Raw genomic sequence first — 20,639 nt, 5'->3', positions numbered from 1 at the left:
TGAATGCAGTGTGTAGTGTTGAATGGCTGGGTACTTGTCCCAATCCACATTCCTTGTTGTGAGTGTCTGAAAGGGAGGAGTGTGGCCTGAATGCACTGTGTGCCTGATTGGCTGACTGACTGCATGAATGCCCTGCAGTGTGATTGGCTGCTGTGTGTGTGCCAGCAGTGTGGATGAGAGGCAGAATAGTATATCTGGGGACCTCTCACCACTGGAAAAGTGTTCAGAAGGGACCTTTGGTTGAGAAGCGACCATTGTGCTCCTAAAGCAGCCAGGGAGCTGAGTCTCCACTCTACGAGTAACTGGAACTGCTGATCCTCGACGTCCAGCTGGAAGAAGAAGACTTGCTGTGGCATTTGCTTCGACCGATCCGAAGGCTGACGAGATCGTCGAGGGCTGACCCGAGAGAGGACCTGGTAAGGCACCCTCTTCCCGTGCTCCGAGGGACCATCGAGCACCGCTCCATCTTCGCCGAAGCGCCCTGGAAGACAGATCCTCGAAAGGCTGTCGACCCGAGACGGGACCGCCGAGGAGATCGAAGTGAAGCACCCGGACATCGACGCCGTCGAAGTCCATTGCCGTCGACCAGGGTTCGCAGGTTTGTGGAACCGCTGGAGGCCCGTCGAAGTTGTGTTGCCCAGCCGTGGGAACCACTTGACGCCGTGCCGCCGACGACCGGAGCCGTCCGCTCCTTTGCCTAAGAACATTCAATCGAAGGACTCTCTCGACCGCTTCGTCGACCTCTTATCCTGCCGGAGAAAGTCCAGGACGACCAACGCGCCGAGGAGAAACCTGCCGGTGGGTTTCCCGCCACCCGACGACCTCAAAGACTCGGACGACTCGACGCCCTTGCTGGGCTCCCGTCTCTACAATCTTTGCGGTCCAGAACTATTGTCATCGAGGTGCCCCGCACACCTCCGCCTTGCAGGACGCCGACGCCCCGACGCCGACGAGCACCGCTCGGACGAAGCTGCCGCCTCTTTGACATCGTTCTACCTCGTTTGTCGACGGACGTTCGACGCCCCGTGCCTCCCGCTTGAAAGGGAAGGCATTCAAGAAGGGCCGTCGATTCCCCGTCGCCGAACAGCGAGTCCCTCGACGTTTGTCGACACCCTTTTCGAGGAACTCGACTCCACCAGGTACATTGGGGGGGTAAAAACATTATAGGGGAAAATAAGACTTGCAGAGCAATATATGGACTGGGCTTGTGCTATATCTTTCTTTACAGGTTGCCCAGGTGGGGGGATCTCCACACAGAACTGTGCCTAGTGGTAGGGGTCAGTATTCTGCCTATTGCTCAACCATCTTATTTTCTCTCCTCTCTCTATTGCTGGTTTCACTCTATTGGTCTGTGTGACATTGTACAGTATTGTTCATGCACTTCAATGAGATCTAGGGTGGTACCACTTTAGGATTGTAAATATTTGTCATTGTAGATTTTGCCGGAGTACAAAGTGAGTTATCATGATGAATGTACATAACCTTAACTTTTGATTATATAAAGACTGTGTTCTAACCAATACAGAGTGTGGATATTCCTTTGTGGGGGCTTGAGGATACACTGTACTTAAGAACCAGCCTGCATCACCTCCTGAGAAGCTAGGCCTTGATTGCTCGACCATTGCTACCGAATAGAGAATCTTGGCTGGGGTCTCCTGTGCCTCCCCTCCACCATATAGGGAGCGGAAGTACAGACACCCCCCACCGGTCGTTGAGATCCGTTCTCTCACATTCTCAGACTATAATTTTAGATATTCATGCTATGCGTGTAATACCTAAGATACCCTCCACTCACCCCCTGGGTCATTCTGACCCCAAAAAATATGTGTTGCCCTAAACACTGTAATTCTGATTTTTGCAATACTGGAACCATTGCTCAGCCTGGTATTTTACCTGCATTCAGTTTGGGGGGGGGGGGTCTAGGACCTTGTCTCCAGGAGTGCCTGGGAGGAGAAGGGAAGGAGCCAGATGCTAAGGAGCGGTTGCAGAGGTAAGCAAGAGTTGGAGTGAGGGGGGAGATATTGTCCTTAATGGTTCTGAAGAACAAAGAGAAACCTGTTTGGATGAGACCATAGAGTGGACTACTCTAGAGATCTCATCTGTTGTGATAGATGAGAAGGAGGAGGGTGTGAGTGGGGGTGGAAGAGAGATGCCAGATGAGGGAAGGGGGCCAGGGGAGGAATGGAAGAATGGGAGAAGAGTGAGCGGTCAGGATGTCCTGGGTTTTAGAGGTGAAATGGGTGGCAAGTGCAGTACAGAGGGCATGAAAAGGAAGGGTTACCAGACATTTGGTCGAAAAAAATTGGTCGACCAGACAAATGGTCGAACCAATTTGGTCGAAAACCAAATGGTCGAATTTTTTTATTTTTTTATTTTCACCCCTTTTTTTTGGGGGGGGGTTGGGGGGGTCCCCCCAACCCCCTTTTTTTTCTAAAAACCCATTTTTGTAAAAAACCAAAACCCGAATAATAATATATAATTAAAAAAAAAATTCGACCATTTGGTTTTCGACCAAATTGCGTCGACCAAATGTCATTCGACCAGTTTTAGGTCGACCAAATGTCTGGACACCAAAGGAAGATGTGAGGTAGAGACTGCAGATGGATTGCCTAGTTCCTTGCAGATTTGGAAGGGTCCTGCTGTATTGTTTGAGGCTCCAGATATACAAGCCTGGATGTGAGCTCTCTTCTTGGAGCAGATAGAGAGATAGTACCACCTTTGGAGTAGGCGGCAGGCCAGTTTGTCAGAGGATGAGCCACAGGTCTGCCACTTCCATTCGGCAAATCTACACTTACGTTTCAGAGCAGCTAGAATGGGGTCATACCAGCTGTTACGCTTATAGGAAGGTTTCAGGCGGATGCTCATGACAGGGGCAAGAAAGTCAAGAGTGTTGGTGATAGCAAAATGAAGGTTTGCAAGGACACAGTCAGTGGGAGAGTCAAGAGGAGGGGAAGGAGGAGGGATGAAGGTGGAGGCAAATGCAGCAGCTGACAATTGTTTCATTGGACGGATGACCGCAAATAATGCTGGCACTGCTGCTGGAGGTTCGATCAGGGAGCTGAGAGGTCCCAGATGAGAGAAGAGGAGAGAGTGATCAGACCAGGAGAGCAGGGTGGTGAGAGGATTGGCGAGCAGGAGATCAGCAGGGATGAACGCATCAAGAGTGTGTCCGGCAGGGTGGGTGGGAACAGAAGGGAAGAACAGTGAGGGAAAGAGAGGTACAGAGATCCCGGAAGAGAGAAGGGGCAGAAACAGTGGAGTCAAGGTGGATGTTGAAGTCTCCAAGGAGGAGGAGTTTAGAGGTAGAGGACAGAAGAGAGGAGGTAAATGGAAGACAGAAACAGGGCAAGGGGGACTGTAGATAGTGGCAAAGGTGGGAGGGAGACAGTTAGAGAGACACTGAGCTTGCAGTCAAGACTTTCAAAGGAGAAGTAGGGATAGGTGGGTATGAGAGAGGTAGGGACCCACTCAAAGAAGATCAGGGCTACTCCATCACCAGGTCAGCTGGGCCGAGGTTTGGAGAGGATCCTGTAGCCATTAGGGAGAAGGAAGTCAAAAGCAGTGACTTAGCTGGCATTGATCCACGTCTCTAGGAGAGTGAGGATGCCGAGATCAAAGTCTTCAAGAAGGAGGGAGATGGCAGAAGAATGTTTGACAGCAGAACAAGCATTCAGAGTGGCTAAGTGAAGCCAGTCACCACCTTGATGGTTTTCAGACGAGGGGTACAGGGAGCTGATAGACAAGTAAGAGGTTGTGAGGATGATGCAGAGAGAGAGGAATGAGGAGTAGCAGGAGAATGTAGGAAGTTGGTGAGGCCTGGCAGGTGCAGGTCAAAGAGAAGATGATTGGGTTGTGAACCCTGGGCCATGACAGTGCCATTATGATAGACCTTAATGATGCACTTAAAGGATGAGAAGTATGCCAAAAGTACTTCCCATCTAGTGCCACCATTAATGGGTAAAGAGGAGAAAGAGCGGAGAGATCCGATGGGAGGTTCTTAGGTATGGAGTGGGGACAGAGAAGAGGATAGCAGTAATAGTCTGTCTGGAGTATGACTAAGGTAGGTGTCAGCAATAGGTAGGCCAGGGTTAGAGACCAGGAGATCATTTGTAACCTTTTTTCTTCCTGACTTTGTGAGAGAGGAGGGATAGGCGACAGAATGACAATTGGAATAGATGGGTGAGATGGAGAGTGCCATAGAGGCGGGGGAAAAGAGGGACAGATTGAGAAGCTGCACTAAGCACAGGCAAACTCAACAGACGGCCCACCAGCTAAGGGAGGCAAGAAGGGTGCACAGATATAAGGCATACCAAAATTAGAAATTGCCAGGGAGCACATAAATGCAGTACAAAATGGAGGGAGAACAGATGTAAGGCACACCTAGGTTTGAAATTGACAGAAAGCACAAAAAAGCAGTACAAAATGGAGGGTACACAGATGGGAGGCACACCAAGATTAAAAATTGCCAGAAAGCACACAAATGCAGTACAAAATGGAGGGTGCACAGATGTAAGGCACCCCTAAATTCAAAATTGCCAGAAAGCACACAATTGCAGTACAAAAGGGAGGGTACACAGATGTGAGGCACACGAAGATTCGAAAATGTCAGAAAGCACACAATTGCAATACAAAATGGGGGGTACACAGATGTGAGGCACACCTAAGTTCGGAATTGTCAGAAAGAACACAATTGAATTACAAAAAGGAGGGTGCACAGATGTCAGGCCCTTCTAAGTTCGAAAGTGGTGGGGCAAGTAGAGATCAGAGACAGTAGACAGATATTATGACAGTCATACAGAGGCAGCAGTTAAAATTAGGCCAGAAGCAGAGATCACTGCAGATAGATTCATCAATAGGAAGCTCTGGGGCACATTTTTAGGAATAGCTGCAGTGACAGAATGCAAAATGAAGCAGAAGCATGTGGTGAACTGAAAATGTCAGAAATGCAATTAGGTAAGGAGACCAAAGGATCGGTATTCAGAGGAGCGTCCAGGGTGTATTGGTTCAGGATACAATAGCTTCATGTGCAGGCAGAATCTAAGAAGGATTGGCCATAGGTTCAGGCAAAAAGTTAAAGGTAGAAGTGGCCAGTGATGAAGGTGGGTCACCTGCGAATTGCCAGGAGGGAGACCAGCATAGAGAGAACATTGAAGGGATGCAGGAATTGCTGTGAGTGTGACCAGTGAGGCTTTGATGTGAAATGCGTGAGATGCTTAACAGGCAACTCGATCTGCACATCAAGACTTTGTTGAGCCGGCGTGATCATGGATATCCTACCAGGCCCGGACAGAGCCAGACAGGGGAGGATGAGACCCTTTCAGGGGGGCCAACGATCACCTGCTGGCTCCATTCCCGGCAGGAGGAAGTTGCAGCAGCCAGCCAATCATAGCAGGCATCCTCCAAGAGTCCCGGGCAAGTGGATCAGCTGATTAGGATGCCACGTGGGGCAGCCATTTTCAAAAAGGTCCCCTTGCCAGCCACAATTATGTAGATACACTGCATGGTGCAGAATGCAGATAAGGCAGTCACAGGAAAAATAAAGCAAAGAGGCTCTCCCAAAGGGAGCAAGCCCTTATATGCATGGCCCTTGAGGAGGATCGGCAAATGCCTTCCTGCTCCATTCCGGGAAGTAGAAAGTTGCAACAGCCAGGCCTCTTACAGAGGCCCTGGGCAAGTGTATCACCTCATTAGGATCCCGCGCAGGGTGGCATGTTGGAAAAGGTCCACTCACCGGCTCCAAGTATGTAGATGTACTGCATGGTGCAGAATGCAGACAAGGCAGCCTCAGGAAAGATAAAGCAAAGATGAGCCAAATTAGAAGAATACAGAACTCAACAATAAGATTCACTATCTATTGGGGTTCAACAAGAAGGCTCTGGGGTTCAGTGCTTAGTGTGGGGTCCCTTCCCTGATAAGTCTTCCAAGCACGCCTTGGCCCGGTTGACCTCCTTTCTCACTGACCGGCTCTGTCAGGTCCAACTGGGGTATTTCCTCTCTTCTATCTCTCTCTCTACTTGTGGTGTTCCCCAGGGGTCTAACCTCTCTCCCTGGCACCTCAACCACTACCTGGCACCTCTTGCCCACCGCATTGCTACTGTCTGCTCCAATTTTCAATGTTATGCAGATGATACTCAGCTCTCTTTCAGGCTCCCCAGCCACCTCTGCTTCTTCTCTCACACCAGACTGTCTTGCCACAATTCAGGAATGGTGTGCTGCCAATGATATCTGCCTTAATTCCAGTAAGACTGAGATCCTCCTCATTGGGATACCCGCTCCCTCTTTTCCTCTCTCTCTCTCTCTGGCCAGCCACTATGGGTCCTCTTCTTGCTCCTTCCTGTGAGGCTAAGAACCTTGGTGTCATGTTGGACTCCACCCTCTCCTTCTCTCCTCACATCTCTGACGTCTCTAAGAAGTAAAACTACCAGCTGCACCTCCTCAGAAGAATTATTCATTTTCTCACTTTCCCCCAGAAGCTCACTGTCTCCAGAACTCTGGTCCTCTCTAGGCTGGGCTATTGCAACAGCCTCTTTCTAAATCTTCCTGCCTCTACTCTTCGACCGTTACAGCTTATCCAGAACAGGACTGCGAGACTTGTCCTTGGCCTCAAGCCCAGGGATCGTATCTCTCCAGCTCTGAAATCTCTTCATTGGCTCCCTGTGACTACAAGGATCAAGTTCAAGTCTCTCTGCATAGTCTACAAGGCTTTCTGGGTCTTGGGCACTTGCTATCTACAAAGCTCTCTTCCTAAAAACTCTCCTTCCAGAGCCCTGCATTAGGTCTCCTCCAACTCTCTATGGGTGAGCTGTTTTTGCAAACAGAGATTTGGGTGTAGATCCTTATCCTCTGCAGGTGCCTCCCTCTGGAACAGCCTCCCTGCCTCTCTCCATCGTGAGCCCAACCTCCTTAAGTTCCGGAAACTCAAGACCTCTTCTTCTTTACCTCTTTCTCTCCCCCTCTCCCTTGCTAACCTCCTTTCACTTCTCTCCTGCTCCCTCATTCATTCTCTTACCCAACCTGCTCAATTCACTGACTGGACGCCTGGTGCACCTCCAGTGACTCACCGGTCCCAAGGTCCCCCGCCAGTCCTGCACTTGACTCTGGGCCTCTGCACTCTGCCTTGCACTACTGCACTCCGAATACATTCCATGAGAGTTGTAACCACTCTGGACTTAACCCTGGCCCTTGCTGGGCTGGGCGCACTTGTCCCTCTTCCCCTCCCTCCCACTTCCTGTCTGTGCACTTGCACAACCTTGAATGTTCTAGGCCTAGCAGGTTTGCCTGTCCTGTCCTCCTCTGTTTCCCCTCCCTAGCTTATTTGTTCCTGATATACTCATGCATAGTCAGATTGATGACCAGCCTTTTTTGTCTTTGAATGTCCTTCTCCCCCCTTCTCGCCCTACTTTTGTCACGCACTTATATCAATAGAAATGCCTCTGGTCTAGTATGCTATTTATTGTTGTTAGATCATTCGGAATCTTCAAGGCCTAAGAATGACGACGATATCCCTTTGTTCCCTTCCCACATTAAAGCGCTTTGAAGCACTTCACTTATGTATAAGCGCTTTACAAATAAACAATTACAATTACATATGCAATACCTAGAAAGTTTCCAAAAGGTGAAAAAAGTGGTACGCAATACGCAGAGGCACCCCGAAACAAAGAAATGTGTATGCGAGACCCGGAAATCTTGTGAAAGGTGAAAAAAGCGGTACGCTGTGCATAGAGGTACCCTGAAACAAAAAATTGCATTTTTTGCGACACACCGTAGGCCTCAAAATGGACAATGATACATGGGCATATGCACAGAGGCATCCCCCAAAAGGAAAAATGTGTTATGTGTTACCTGAAGGAAACGGCTTGCGCCGCACCCCCAAATAGGTGTATGCGATACTCGTCCGTCTTTGTACCTTTGTGTGCACAACCAGTGATGCACGTGACACCATTTAAATATCATAACACACAAAACAGACTAAGGAACAAAAAAGCTTCACCAGAGCTATTTATTATGTTGTGCGATTAATGCAACCCTAACTCTTTCCCTGCAGGGAGTACACTGTGCTACCCCTGCTTGATGTTTCTAACCCTCAAAAAACGCTAATATGCCGACTGCCGGCAAGACATGCATGGGGACTATTCATACCCTATGTTACAAAAATGAGAAAACATATTCACAATGAACTACCACAATACATTTTATACATCTAAATGTCATTAGCCCAAACAATTAAAACCAAGACAGTTACGGGAAAAATCATTTCCCGGCTGCACCCTTGGATGAAACAGACAGGTCACGTGGGACTCGGCGTCACACTCTTCGACAATTTAATTGCCCTCCGTGAGGTGTGTCTGGTTGATCCAGGAGTAATTTATTAAAACATTTTATCAAAATATATATGTGTCGCGCAAATTCTCAGCACAAAAATGCACTTTATATTCGACTCATTTCTTTACAAGTGCATGAACCCTTCTCTTGTGCGAGAGTATATAACAACTTTATAATAGGAAACTTGAGTTCTCTGAGATTCATTCAAACAATTTATGTTTAAAAGTGCATAAGTCCACTTGTGTCACTCTAAATAGGGTGACATCTGTATATCTGGTCGACCGGTTTCAATGATGTCTTGCGTGTATCATATTCTTCAGGACCCATTATTGCTTCTTTCGACCCAATCAGCAAACCCCGTAGAGGCGAGATTGCGACATATCCTATGGAAAATGGGAGAATGTCAGAAATGACTTCTCTCATATGTGGGAAAAAGGATACAGCATTTCTTAATGACTCTTATTGGTGGAATAAAGTAATTTTACTTTCCAAAATGCTCAACTAGTCAATTTGTGACACTAAAAAGAGACTATCTTCATTTAAATATCACCATCATTGCTGTGAGCCGCGTAGGGGGGCTGCGTGCAGTGCATGTCACATAACTTATGAGCTAAGGGCCATTACTCCGTCTTCTCCTGCCATGTGCTGCCTCCCACCTTGCTATCTGCTGCTGCCTGTCCAGAGTGAGTTCCTGCTGCCCACCTGCACTGCGTTGGGAGTGCCCATTGACATGCCATTGCCTGTGCTCATGTGTCTGGCCCTGTGACCACCTCGTCTGCCCTGTCAGTGTCCCACCTCTCCATTACACCACCACTGCTCCGCCGCCCATTTCCAGGGCCAGTTTGCCCACCTACACCTGCCTCAGGGGTTTCCATGTCTCCGCCATATTCATCTTTCCCAAACGGCACCCCCATGGCAGCGAGGCAGACGGCTGCCAACTTCACCTCCAGAGAAGTTGGCATCCCGGTAGATAAAGTCCTGGATAACTATGATGCCTTTTTCCACCCAGTAAAGCAGCAGGGGTCTGAAGGACAAAAGTAGATTTGGGTGAACATCACGGATGTAATCAACATGGATGGGGTGGCAGTCCGCTGCCCCAAGAGCGTGCACAAGGGATGGGAGGACCTGAAGTCCAGGACCCACACCAAGGCATTGTGAGCCCTGAAGAGTGGTGCCACCGCGTAGGTGCACTGTGCGGGCAGGTGCACATTTTACAACACTAACATGTGGGTCCCAGTGAGGTGTTACCCAGAGCCTTATCCCCAGATCTGCGAGTGGAAACAGTGTCTGGATGCTGCTGGTGAGTAGCCATGTGGTGCACTGCTCTACAGTGCATGTGTGTTGTGCATGGGCATGAATGTTTGTAGTTGCTCTCTTCTGTATGCAGCATGTGTGTTTTAGAGATCCACAACAGCTTTCAGCCCCCAAATAATGCTCACCATGTGTGAAGTCTGACATCTTTTGATTGGACATGCGCTGCTATTTGCAGTGTTTGTAGTTGTACAGTTTCGTCAACCGTGCACATGCAATGTCACTTCATGGCAAGATGTGCTTGGACAGTAACAGTGAAATGAAATGAAATTAAATGATATTTTATTTATATCGCACTCGTACACAAGTGTTTCAGAGTATGACCAGGCAGAAAGGGAGGGGAACAAAGAAAAAACAGAAAACAGCGATCTTACTAGGCCCAGTGACATTTAAGAAAGCGCAAGTGCAAGGGAAAGGAAAATGGGGGAGAAGTGCAGGGGGTTTTTCGGAGGAGTGGAAAGTGCGAAGCAGAGGAGACGAAACATAAATAAATATTAAATAGAATAAATAAAAAATAAGGGCTTTAAACCATGGTAGTGCAGCCAGCAAGTGGCAGGTGAAAGTTAGTCAGAAAGGTATATCTGATAAGTGCAGAAGAAACGTGGGAGGGGGACTGTATGGGTACAGATACAGAACTCTAGTGCAGATGGTGGCCTGGAGGCAGTGCAGGAGGGTGGCAGGGTGAGCAGATACCTGGGCACGAAAGAACAGAGGGTGGCCAGGTGCACAATGCCATGAGAAGAAACAGATCAACAGGGGAGAAGGGGGGCAAAGGCAGAGGCAAAGAGGAAGGTCTTGAGAAGTTTCCGGAACCAAAGATGTTTTTCCTCAAGTTTCAACGTGGCCAGGAGGCTGTTCCAAAGGGAGGCACCAGCCGAAGACAGAGATCTACCCCCAGCTTGTTTTTTTGCAAAACAACTAACCCTGAGGGAGTTTGAAGTAGAGGAGCGAAGGGCTCGAGAGGGGAGGTATTTACAGAGGGATAGTTCAAGGTATTTTGGACCCAGGTCCCAGAAAGCCTTGTGGACAATGCAGAGGGTTTTTAAATTTAATCCTTGCATCCACTGGGAGCCAATGAAGGGATTTCAAGGCTGGAGAGATACGATCCCAGGGCTTGAGGCCATGGACAAGTCTCGCAGTCCTGTTCTGGATTAGTTGTAGAGGGCGGAGAGTGGAGGCAGGTAGATTTAGGAAGAGGCTGTTACAGTAATCCAGTCTGGAAAGAACCAGAGCTTGGGAGACAGTGAGCTTTTGAGGGAAGGAGAGGAAAGGTAGAGCACCTCTAAGGAGGTGGAGTAAAAAGTTAGATTTTTTGGAGATATCAGAGATGTGTGCGTAGAAGGAAAGTGGAGAGTCAAAGATAACCCCAAGGTTCTTAGCCGCGCAAGTGGGGGTGGGAGGAGGGCCAAGGGAGGCCGGCCAGAGAGTGAGAGGAAAGGATGGAGATGGTGTACCAATAAGGAGGATCTCAGTCTTGTTGGCATTTAGACATAGATCATTGGCGGCACACCAATTTTGAATGGCGATTAGACAATCGGAGATGAGGGAAGGAGAGGAGGAGGCTGAAGGAAGCCTAAAAATGAGTTGGGTGTCGTCAGCACTGGAAAGTTGAGCAGAACATTGAGATAAAGTAAGCGAGAGTTGCCAGGTATTGGTTGAAAAGCCAGGGTGAGAGGATAGACCCCTGGGGAACACCACATGTGGAGAGGGAGATAGAAGATAGGAAGGACCCAAGTTGTACCTGTGAGGTTCTATCAGAGAGAAAAGAGGTCAACCAGGCCAGAGCCTGATCAGTGATGCCGAAGTTGTCACAAAGGCGTTTGAGTAGGGTGGTATGGTTGACCGTGTCAAACGCAGAGGAGAGGTCAAGTAGGATGAGGACAGAGGGAATGTTAGAATCAAGGTTGGAGAGCAGGTTTTCACAGATGTTCAGGAGAGCAGTTTCCGTACTTCTGGCAGCTCTGAAGCCAGATTGGTGGTCATGGAGGGAGCCAACAGAGTCAGAATGGAGATTAAGCTGGGAGATGGCCAGCTTTTCCAGGAGCTTGCCCAAAAAGGGAGTAATGGAAATTGGGCGGTAGTTTGCCGGACATGACGGATCAGCAGTGGATTTCTTGAGGAGAGGATGCACAAGGGAGTGTTTAAGAGGGGTGGGGAAAGAGCCAGAGGCAAAGGAGAGGTTGCAGAAATCAGCAAGGGCCAGCGCAAGGGTGTCAATGTGATCATTAATGGTTTTTGAGGAACAGGGATGTACCTGTTTTGATGAGGTTTTCATAGATCGGACTTGTCTAGATATCTCATCAGGGGAGAAAAGAGGAAATGAGGAGAAAGAGGGATGGGGGTAGCTGAGGGAGGGTCAGTCGGCTGAGAAGGAGAGGGAGGAGGAGGGGGAGCAGAGGAGAGGGTGGACAAGATGTCCTGGGTTTTAGAGATAAAGTGGGAGGCAAGGGCATTGCAAAGATCCTGTGAGGAGAGAGCTGGGGTGGAGACTGCAGCAGGATTGGCCAGCACCTTGCAGATTTTGAAAAATTTGGCGGAGTTGTTAGATGCCGCAGAGACGCAGGCTTGTATGTGGACTCTCTTCTTAGTGTGGACATCAAGTCGGTATTGCCTTTGGAGTAGGCGGCAGGCCAGTTTGTCAGAGGATGAGCAAGAAGCCCTTCATTTCCTTTCCGCCGCCCTACACCTCTGTCTAAGTGTAGCTAGATCAGAGTCATACCAAGAATTGCACTTGGCTTTGGACTTCAAACGGATCCTCATGACAGGGGCAAGAGTATCAAGAGTAGCAGAAATAGAGGAGTAGAGAAGAGAGAGGGCTGTGTCAGGGTGTGAGTCAGCCTGGGGTGAAAGAGGGGGGGAGAAGTTTGCAGCAAGACCCTTGACTGACACACGCTTCATGAGCCGGATATCTGAGAAGGTGGGTGGCAATCTAGGAGTGGACTTGGCTTGGGGGGAGGGGATGGAGAGATGAGAGGAGAGGAGGCAGTGATCACTCCAGGAGAGAGGAGTAGTAAGGGGGTAGAGAGGGGGATGCCGGATGAGATCAAGACATCAAGTGTGTGGCCAGCCAAGTGAGTCAGGCCGGAAGGAAGGATGGAGAGGGAGAGTGAATCGCAGAGGTTGCAAAAGAGTGAAGATGAGGGACAGGTAGAATCAAGATGAATGTTGAGGTCACCAAGGAGGAGAAGGTGAGTGGTGGAGGCCAAGAGGGAAGAGGAGAGGTCAGCCCACTCAGAGAGAAAAGAGATGATTTGACCAGGGGGCCAGTAGAGAGTAGCAACAGTAAGAGAGTGGCTAGGAGAGAGAGAGATCCTGCAGACTAGGCATTCACATGAGGAGTAAGCTTGAGTGGGAATAAGAGAGGCAGGGATCCACTCAGGGGAGGAGAGTGTCAAAACTCGTGATAGAGCTGGCTGTGAACCATGTCACGTTTTACAACACTAACATGTGGGTCCCAGTGTGGTGCTACCCAGAGCCTTATCCGCAGATCTGCGAGTGGAAACAGTGTCTGGATGCTGCTGGCGAGTAACCATGTTGTGCACTGCTCTACAGTGCATGTGTGTTGTGCATGGGCATGCATGTTTGTAGTTGCTCTCTTCTGTATGCAGCATGTGCACTATATGCACTCCAGAAATCCAAACCTCAACGCCATTTGAACTCGTGATTCACGCCACACCAAGGGAACTGCGCAAAACTAAGAGAACTGCAGAAGCACACTGGAAAAAGTGCCACTCGGCAACTAATAAGATTGAGCTGACACTAGCATCATCCAACTACAAAAAGGCCATTATACTTGCTAAAAAAGACACTTATAACAAAAGGATTTTACAAGCGGAATCGAACACAAACAAACTTTTTAAGATCTTAAAAGAACTTGAATCGCCTATCGCTCCTGTCGACAAATGCATCACAGATGCACTATGGTGCAGTAACATCCAGAAGGCCCTCCTGGATAAAATAACAAGGCTACAATCTAAAATCAACGCGAAAAAATGTATGCTACTCTCTGACCCTGACTACAAACAATATCCTAGCAAGACCCGTACCGTTGAGCCCACGTGCAAACCATTTAATTTCTCCCCCTTGGCAATTTGGGAAGTGGAGAATATCATTAGAAAACTCAAACCTTCTAACTGCCAAGGTGACGCTTGCCCTGCTCTGACCATCAAGGCAGCTGCACATGATCTAGCGCCGTTTATCACTAACCTTATCAATGCCTCCTTCAAAACTGGAGTAGTGCCTGATAACTTAAAAGACGCCTGGGTCATTCCGCTAATCAAAAAAACGACCCTTGACCCTGCCAATCCATCAAACTATAGGCCTATTACTACGGTACCCTTTTTATTAAAAATACTGGATAGAGCAGCTTACCTGCAAATAAAGGCTTACTTAGAATCTAACAACCTGTTGGGACTGAGGCAATCTGGTTTCCGTCCAAGACACGGCACAGAATCTGCCTTGATAGATCTCACCACACAAATTCAAGTGCTAAAAGATAATGGTAAACTAGCACTCCTCCTACTGCTTGATCTATCAGCAGCTTTTGATTTGGTCGATCACCAAACGCTCTGCCACCATTTGAAATCTGCAGCCCATTTTTCCGACTCTGCCACTTCCTGGATCAGCTCCTTCCTGGCGAACAGAACTATGAGGGTCTTCTCCCCTACCGATTCTGCTGAACCATCCCGGGTACCCTGTGGGGTTCCGCAAGGCTCTTGTGTGTTCCCTACGCTCTACAATGTCTTTACTAAGCCCCTGTTTGACATCCTTGACTATCTGGGTGTTACGTATACTAATTATGCGGATGACACCCAGATACTCATTCCTATCTCTGGAGACTATGCAACTGACAGCAAAACCCTTAACGACATCTACTCAGTGATACAAGCATGGATGGCGCAACACAGTCTTTGTCTTAACGACGATAAAACTGAGTTACTAATCCTCGGCACACATGCTAAATTGAAGAAACTAAACTCTGCCTTCAAGTCATTCACTATAGATGGTAACTCTATCACAGTCTTGAACAACACTAAAACTCTTGGCATTTACCTTGATCCTTCTCCAGACAAACCAACGCGGTAGCAGCATCATCCGCATACACATGTAAACTAATCACCGCCTGCAGGCCGTTCATTACCACACCTAATTTCATCACACTTGCCAGAACTTTAGTTCTGTCCAAAATTGATTACTGTAACGCTCTCTATTTAGGTACTAGCCATAAAAATATTAACAAATTACAAGTAATTCAGAATAATGCCATCAGGGCAGTCCTCAGCATCCCTAAGAAGTCGCATATTTCTGAGACTAGACGCTACCTGCATTGACTTCCGGTAGAGAACAGAATATCACTCAAATCTCTTGCTCTAACACATAAAGCTAGGGCCAACCTCGCTCCTGCCTACCTTACGAATCAATTTACCTCACATACGTCCTCAAGACCACTCAGAACGGCCCAAGCACAAACAATGACCATACTGAGATTCAAACTCCAGAACTCGGGATGTGCTAGCTTCCCTGTACTGGCTTCTAAGTTATAGAACACACTCCCTGCTTCTCTCAGATCAGAACCCTCCTTCCATGTATTCAAGCACAATACTAAACACTGGCTCCAGGACATGGACACCATGACAGTCTAACCTCCTCAGTTCACCTGCCTATCTTCTGCCTTACTGTTCTTTGCGTACCTGTCTTATTTATTTATTTACATCGCCATTATCTTTTGTAAAGATTGTGAACGCGATTTTGCTGCCTTGCCCTACTGTACTTATTCTAATCACTTGTATGTAACTGTAACGTAACGACTGTAACCTGTATGTAAATTGATGTGCCCGTATGCCCCTGGGCCTGGTTGTGCTTTACAAATAAACAAAATACAAATACAAATGTGTGTTTCAGAGATCCACAACATCTTTCAGCCCCCAAATAATGCTCACCATGTGTGAAGTCTGACATCTTTTGATTGGACATGCGCTGCTATTTGCAGTGTTGTAGTTGTACAGTTTCGCCAACCGTGCACATGCAATGTCACTTCATGGCAAGACGTGCTTGGACAGTAACAGTGCCAGATTATGATGCTGTGCCCATATGAGGGGCATGCATGATGGACATAATGTTATGTGGACCATTGCAATATGTGGCAAACCACCCTCAACTTTTGCAGGTGACACATGTGTATGGATTTTTGGTGGTGTCATTTGTGGCATTGACATTTTAGGGACATTGATGTGATTTATCATGCCTCTACATGTGTAGTCTGAGTTGATGTGTGATCATGTCATTTCCATGTGCTTGGGGCTATGGCATTCTCACGTGTTACTCTGCAACTTGTGCATGTATGTGTTGCATGCTGACAGGTCAGGCTTTCAGGGAGGCATGCTGTTTGATGTAATTGTGTGGACAGATGCCCAAGCAGGTGTTTGCATGGCCATGCTGTGCATAGTGTATTCATTGGTATCTACTGAGAGCCAACATTCCACTGTGTGTCTTGCCACCAATGTGTACCCAGCAGTACCCCACGGTCCATCTGTGTTTCCATGCATTCTGTGTTTGACCAACCTACCAGTTGACTCCCTGTTCACACCTGTACCATGACTCCTGTAGCAATGCAGCAGGTTGCAGTTGGGTCACCTCCGCATTGCCATTGTACCATGTCATATCTCCTGGTATGTGTCTGTGGACCGCCATATTTGTGCTGTGTTTACATGTGAGTGTGTCGTAATTGTGCTCATCATTAACCCTGGATTGGTGTGTCTGTTTTCATGGGAATTGCATGGGCATGTGTGTGTGTGGCTGTTGCTGGTTGGCCCATGGTGACTCCATTTTACTGTGAATGTTGTGTATGCCACACATGCTTTAACACTCTAGACCGATGTCAATGTTCTATGTCTCCTTTCCCACAGTTGCTGCAGCTGGAGAAGAGGGTGGAAGCAGTGCTGTGGAGCGTGGATCCAGGGACCAAGCCACCAGACCAAGGTGCAGACCCCAGCCACTCCCATATGACAGCTCATCTTTGGGGAGCAATGACACTGAGGGAGCACCTGGACTATCGGGTGTGGCTGCTGGGGGTGAAGGAGGCAGGGGACACCTCAGCAGTGATGGGACATGGTGATGCCACACAGGGGCCATCCACGGTGGAAGATACCCTGGAGTCATCCCAGTTGACGGAGGTGGAGGAGCGGGCCATTGCAGCCCAGTCCATGGGGCTGGGTGGGGGCATAGAGGAGGGTGTGCATACAGCAACCCTGTCCCAGGGCCACGAGGCTGTACAGGCCAGTGTGGAGGTGCCTGCACAAAGTCCTGTCCCTGGGCCATTGGATGCAGCAGTGCCCACCTTCCGGAATTCCTCCACCCAAACCAGCTTCCCCATGCCAGCTGATGTGTCCATCTGAGATCATGTGCTGCCCGTTCTGGCTGGTCTCAGAAGGCGAATCACAGTCATCGGTGATGATGCACAGGCAACTCCTGGTGTGCTTGTGCATCATCACAATGAGCTCTGCTGCCTCAAAGCCTTGTTGGCAACAGCAATGTTCTTGGGTGGGCTCTGTGGGCTGTGCACTGTTGCAACCCCCTCCACTGCTTCCTCCTCTGTGCACCAGCCATCCTCCAGGGTGCCTTCCATGCCACATTCCAGCACGGCCCCCTGTCCACTAGTCCCATCACTGATGCCCCATCTGGTGGAGCTAAGGTGGTAGTTTCATCAACGTCAGATGAGCTGGTCACCATGCCTACCCAGGCACCGACACAGCAACAGGCAGTGGAGGGTCAGCAGGCACCTTGGAGCAGTACATCATATCAGAGGGCGTACCTACCCCACGTGCACTCAGCATGGGGGCAGCAGATGGCCACTGTGAGGAGGCAGACTCTGACGGGGCATCCCACCCCAAGGAGGCAGGTGGCACGTATGAGGCTGGAGTAAGATAGAGGGGCCATGCAGGCTTTATCTTCTGTGCTCCAGGGATACCAGAGCTCCGGAGATACCAGAGGCAGCTGGTAGCAGAGAGGTAGCGTGCACAGGAGGCGCAAGTGATGGTGGCCATTGCTGAGGTGGTGCTGCGGCAGGTGCGGGGGCAGCCTGCTTTCCTGGAGACAACTTGGATGTCGGCATAGGAGACAGAAAAAAAGATGGTGGCCACCCTGCAAGCCCTCCAGGCAACAACAGAGGCCTGCCTGATGGAGCAGGGTGTGGCCTGTGACTCAGCCCTGGTGGAAAGGTTGTCAGAATTTGGTGAGGACTAGCCCCCTGCCTTTGTACATAGTTATTTTGGGATAGGTTTCATTTCGTTCTTTTCCCCCTGAACATTGAAGAAATTCCTTCCCTTTTTTCATGTTTATATTTCTATTTCAATACAGCTTTACAATCACTTTGTTTTTTTAGGATTATGTTCAATTTGTGACTTTATTTTCTCTTTTTTCTTACCAGGACTTTAAAGAAATTCCTTCTCTGTTTTTCTTATATATATTTATACAGGTTTTCCATGACTTCATTCCACGCTTCATGCAGTCTAATTGTCTGTGTACGCATTTGATTTTTTAAAGTTCTCCTAGGTCATCTGTTCATTGCAGGTCATGTGTATTGTGGGCAGACTGTGTGTGTCATGCTGATGCTGGGATATTTGCTGGTGGATTGGTGCACACGTTCCTGACATGTGGGGGTGTGCCCATGAGACAGCTTGAGTGTGCACTGGATGATTTTCATATTCCATTCTGTGTGCAGGGGTGCTGTGTGTTTGGCATCAGTGGGACACATTATAAGTTTGCCGGTCTGGTAAGAATGGTACCTGTAAACTTGCTGGTACCGTTGTTACCGGACCGGCAAATTATGAGTTTTGCTCGCGGGTGCCTTCCCACCCACCAGGACTGCCCTAGTGGGCGTACCGGCACCCACGAGCAGAGCATGTCGGATGCACCGGCACCATTCTGAATGGTGCCAGTGCATCCAACCTCCACATTCCCATTGAGCCCTATAGGGCTCAATGGGAATGTGGAGCATTCTTTTCTGGCGCCCGCATTTGGTCAATTACCCGGTCCGGCAGGACCGTAATGACATGGCAATTGCCCATTTGTGGGTGCCTGCACAGATCGCAAGTTTGCCCTCAGCCTGCCGGCTTTACCGGCAAGGCTGCTGCCAAACTTGTAATGAGGCCCAGTGTGTCTGTGTGGTTGGTGTGGAGGCTTCAGTTGTGTGTGTGTGATGGTGTACATACGGGTATGGTTGTGGTGATGTGTGGATACGTTATCATTGTTTTTGTTGACTCTCATTGGGGATGGATTCCCACCTGTTCATGTGTATTTCCACACGTTCCACATGTTTACGTTGTGTGTAGCATCTGGCGTCATCTATATTGCTTCTGCACGTTTGCTACTGGAGGTGGTGTTTCTTTTTCATTGTTTTCATTTCTGGTCCAGTGTTGTTCATGTGTCCCCTTTGTGCATGCTTGGGATTGTGTATGTGCCCACACTATGTTCACTCTAGTGTGTATTAGGCATTGTAGGTGTTGTGGTGGGAAGTGGGCTCACTGTGGATGGGTGGCCAGGACTCATCACTTGTACATTTCACATTTCTTTGCTGTGTCACTCCCATGGCTGACCACTTTCCTCTCAGACTGACCCTCCCAGGTCCAATTTGGTTCCTTCCTTTCCTCTATCTCACTCTCCACCTGTGGTGTTCCCCAGGGGTCTAACCTTTCTCCCTGGCTTTTCAACCAATACCTGGCACCTCTCGCCCACTGCATTGCCTCTCTCTGCTCAAACTTTCAGTGATATGTGGATGACATTCAGCTTGTTTTCAGGCTCCCCTCTTCCACCTCTTCTCCCTCTCTCATCTCTGACTGTCTGTCTGCAATCAAGGAGAGGTGTGCCACCATTGATATCTGCCATTATGCCAGTAAAACGGAGATCCTCCTCATCGGCACACCTGCACCTTCTTTTCCTGTCACTTTCTGGACGGCCTGACTTGGCTCTCTTCCTGCTCCCACCTGTGAGGCTAAAAACCTCAGGGTGATCTTCGATTCCACAGTCTCCTTCTCTCCTCACATCTAAGACATCTCTAAGAAGTCAAACTACCAACTGCACCTCCTCAGAGGTATTCTTCCTTTCCTCAGTTTACCCCAGATGCTCACTGTACCTAGATCGCTGGTTCTCTCTGGGCTGGACTACTGCAACAACCTCTTTCTAAATCTGCCTGCTTCTACTCTCCGCCCTCTGCAACTCATCCAAAACAGGACTGCAAGACTTGTCCTTGGCCTGAAGCCCAGGGATAATATCTCTCCAGCCCTGACATCTCTTCATTGGCTCCCAGTGGCTACAAGCATCAAGTTCAAGACCCTCTGCATTGCCCACAAGGCCTTCTGTGGCCTGGGAACACAAATCCTCCAACTCTCTCTTCAGAAATATATTCCTACTCGAGCTCTTTTCTCCTCCGCCTCCAACTTCCGTAGGGTCAGTTGCTTCTCCAAGCACCGAGTTGGTGGTAAATCTCTTTCTTCGGCTGGGACCTACCCCTGGAATAGCATCCTTGCCTCTCTGAAACTTGAGCAGAACCATCTCCAGTTCCGGAAGCACCTCTAGACCTTCCTCTTTGCTTCTGCCTTCTCTCTTCCTCTCCCCTGCTGACCTCCTGTCTGATACTGCACTGGTCACCTGGCTACCCTGTGAATTCAGGCCCAGGTCCCTGCCCACCCAGTTGCTCACCAGCATTGCCTCCTAGCAACCCTTGCACTTGGGTCTGTATCTGTAACCCTACAGTCCCCTTACCTGCACTTATTGGACACCTGCTGCCTGCACGTAACTCTTGCACTTGCCGCCTGCTGGCCGCACTACTTGTTGTTTTGGTTCCTTATACGGCACTTGTCCTTTCTCCACCTCCCCTGGCACTTCTCCCCTGCACTTGAGCAATCTCAATGTCACATGGCCTAGTAAAATCGCTGTCTCTGTTCCTCCCTCTGTTATAAGGCGCGTTATTAATGCCATATCATACATATCACGTCATGCTCACACACACA

Source organism: Ambystoma mexicanum, chromosome 8, assembly GCF_040938575.1.
Source record: "Ambystoma mexicanum isolate Mex_15411 chromosome 8, UKY_AmexF1_1, whole genome shotgun sequence".
Classification (NCBI taxonomy): Eukaryota; Metazoa; Chordata; class Amphibia; order Caudata; family Ambystomatidae; genus Ambystoma; species Ambystoma mexicanum.
The sequence above is the reverse complement of the archived record's forward strand: the minus strand, read 5'-3'. Positions refer to the sequence as shown.